Raw genomic sequence first — 4,027 nt, forward strand, 5'->3', positions numbered from 1 at the left:
ATCAATGGTAAATGTAGCTAGGTAGTCAGGAAAGTAACCTGAAAGTTATGTTTTGAACTATTGTATGATGAATGAGAACAAAATGATCTGGCTTTTGGATACAGGTACATTTCAATTTCAATGAAGATTATTGTGTATGTTTGAGAAAATTACTTCATCTTCTCAATCTTAAAATATTGCTAAAATGAGGATACTCAATTTTTTATTCCCATTAGTTATCATTTTTTTGTGAAAGATGTACTCTTGAGTATTCAAAAGTGGAACAGGGAAAAATTGTGAGTGTGTTTAAATGTAAAAATGCTTGAGATTCAAGGCCTTAATAAGTCAAATTCAGAATATATTGTATGAAAAAAATAATTTCAAACAAAATAGGCATGGAATCTTGAGGACTGGATGGGTTGGAATACTACTCTCTAGCACTCCAGAGGCAGAGAGGCTGGCAGACCTCTGTGAGTTCAAGAGAAGGCTGGTCTATTTAGACAAGTCTAGGCTAAACATTGCTACACAGCAGTGGTTCTCAACCTGTGGGTCAGGACCCCTTTGGGGTTTGAATGACCCTTTCACAGGAGTCACCTAAAACCTTTGGAAAATATATATTTATATTTATGACTTGTAACAGTATTAAAATTCTAGTTATAAAGTAGCAACAAAAATGATTTTATGGGTCAGGGGTCACCATAACATGAGAAACCACATTAAAGGGTCACAGCATTAGGAAGCATTAGGAAGAATGAGAACCTGTTGATTAGTGACACACTGTCTCAAAAAAAATGAACAAGAAGGCAGGGTAAAGAAAAGTAACCATGAATGAGGATAAAGTATGATAAAATACAATTGTAGTGACATGAATGGACAGAGCATTATACTGTACTTCTGCTATGGTTTTTGCAGTCATGTGCTGTCCATACATAATTTTGGTCTGTTCTAGGTAAATTAAGTCAGTTGTTCTTTTCAGTAACTCCCCAAGAGGATGATATACAGCTTTTTACAAGAACACGTTGTATATTGGAGGAAAAGGTTAATATCTGGACTGTAAATTACTCCTAAAGCTTAAATATTTACTTAAACTTTTGTAAGCCCAAACTTGAAAGTAACTACGTGGATTGCATTCACTGACAGACATTGCCTCTTGATGCATACATAATTGTACACAAACAACTGTAGATTGTGGGTAGACTTATTTATAGTATTCTTTTGCATTCTTCTAGTGAATCATTGTGTGCATAGAGGCTGCATATCCAAAGAGGTATCTGAGTTGGTGATCTCCAGACCTGCTGCTTCCCTGTAATGATGGGACTCATACTTCTGTCAGCAGGAATCAACTCATGAATTTCTGTATTTCTGGTGGGAAGTGTTGAAATCAATGTATAATTTTCTAAAGTCCTGGTGGTTCTGCTGCTTGTGTACGGTTGTTTGACCTGTTTGTGCTTTTTCTTAATGCTCAATAAACTTTGTAAAATGGAAGTGTATCTCATGGATTTAGTTGGTAATCTGACCATCTCCAAACACATTTTCATTAGTGCTTTTCTTCAGCTTATTGTTCATTTCAATTATGATCTGCTTACTTATCTCTCAGACTTCATCAGATAAGCCTCTTCCCTGACATTCAGACACTAAGCTCTTGCAGGAACATCAGGAAAGGATGACAAAAAGATTTCTTTGCTGTTGTTTCTGAAGCTACAACATCTTAAATAACATCACTCTGCTTGTTTCATTTGTAAAAGAGAAGGAATATTGGTCATCTGATATCAAACCAGACTTGATGAAAATCGCTTGTCTTCTTTAACTATCAATCACAAATTGAGGGAGGGTTAGAAGGTCAGGCAGACATGGAAAGTAAAAGTGGGTTCCCTCATATCACAGATTCTTGTTCCAGGAGATATTGGAGGAAGATAGTTGGATATTGGCCAGAAGTGGGTATCTAAACATAACCGATAGAAGAAAGGTGAGGACCCAGCAGCCCCACAAAGCATCCAATCCAGAGCCTGATTAGCAGACTCTCAGCTTAGAACCCCTTCCATCCCAAAGGGAGCTGTTTGCAATATAACTATTACTTTTCTTTCTATGGATTGGTGTTATGTCATTCTTGGATGTTCAATTCTTTGTTCTTTACATGGAATGTGTCCAAACATTCCCTAAACAGCTGCCTGCAGCCTTGTTACAATACTTGGAATTTCAGTCAGAATTTGAGGAGATTTCTACTCTGGGTTGGTATACCTAACTGAAAATTGCAGAGAAAGAATCAGAAGTGGCTATAATAGTCCGGCACTACCCTGGCTCCTTCTGAATGAGGGGACTCCTTCCCCAAACCATTAGTACCATGGTCAAACTCTCTATCTATACCAGACATAAGGAAAGTAGGAGACTGGGGCTGATGGAATCATGGGGTCTTTGATCTCATTAAGGGACAGAAAGATCTGTCCTGAGCAACAAGGATTGGGTTTATAAAGTCATTCCTAAGCCAACTGACACTGCCAACTAGACCCCAAGGAAGTATCACCTTCCCAGGAAGGAAGCGTGGGAGAGGGCAGATTCCCTACTCAGTATGCCTGGGAAAGGTCCATTGAGAGTCTATGTTTGATCCCTAACCTCATGCTGAAGTTAGGGATTCATCATAAAGTTTCCTGATGTACACATGTTTGAAAATGATTTTTAGTGTGTGTTATATATGTGTGTGCACGTGTGGATGTGCTTATCCTTGCATTTGGCTGGCTCATGTACAACGCACAGTCTATATTTGAATTAGTGCAGATATGTACCTTATCTTGAAATGTTTATGTGTTTTCAGAGCAAGGAGATCAGACACTAATGAAAACAGATGTCCCAGTAATCCAGCATTTGAAAATGCCTCTGTTATAGTCTCCTCAGAATTCTGCATCTAATACAGCTTCAAGGCTGCTGGCTGTAATGATCCAGCCTCACAGAATACTACATTTAGGACATGACCATAATCCTGAATTTTCTCAGAGTCCCTCAAAGATTACCAGTGCTCCCAATCAGCAGAAAGTAGTCTAGAGAACTATGCCCACATTCTCAAAAGTAAATTATGAATGTTTGTAGTCATTTAGAGGGGTTGGTTACAAGTTGTAATAGATAATCGTCAGGAAAAAAGCTAAACAAAGGTGTTAAATTAAAAGATCTCTTTCTAAAGGAAAAAAGGGGAATATGATATAAAAATGATGAGATAAAATGGTAGATTATTGAATCTACTTTAATCCAAAAAACAACTATTAATTTCCAAATCTTTTACATTGGTATGAATGTTAGTTTATTGATACAAATTTAAAATTAATTTTTTACACTGTATGTATATTTTTACTCTTATTTAAGATATTGTGCTTAGGCAGCTCATTTAAAAATACAATGTACAATTAAAAATACAGTTTAATAGTCATCTATAATAGTCAAACTTACAGTCATATTAGGTATGTTTCCAAGGTTAAACAGATATATTTAGATAGATAGTCTTCAAACACTTCAAAGATCTATAGAACATGGCATTTAAAGTATTTTAATAACATAAAGCTTTTCATGACAGAGAGACACATCTGTTCCTGTCAGCACCAATCTGCTTTAGAGAAGATGATGGACTTCAAAGAAACTCCATATGGAGTTTGTTTTCTTTGTGGCAAAAGATGTCCATGTAGGCAAAGAGACTTCCCTTGCCTCAATTGCTGACAATATACTGTCCAAACTGGATCAACAGGATGCAAAAAAGGTAACTGCTGAACTTCGACAAGACAAGGTAGGGCAATCCTTCAAAATTCCTTGCTTCACAGTAAAGTCTGCCAGATACATTAGGCATGCAGGCCAGAGTTGGATGCTCCAATATTGCAGAGGAATTTTGGGTGACTGTCCAGACAGACTGATGTCCCTGTCATTAGGTAACATTACACCCTTCTGGGGTCTTTGATGGAGTTGAAGACTAAATATTTATAATTACAGTTTTCCTTAGTTATAATATAAAGTAAATCAGATACAAAGCTTTAGACTCACCAAGATAAGATAGATAATTAACTATTTTCTC

Source organism: Peromyscus eremicus, chromosome 6 (assembly GCF_949786415.1).
Source record: "Peromyscus eremicus chromosome 6, PerEre_H2_v1, whole genome shotgun sequence".
Taxonomy (NCBI): domain Eukaryota; kingdom Metazoa; phylum Chordata; class Mammalia; order Rodentia; family Cricetidae; genus Peromyscus; species Peromyscus eremicus.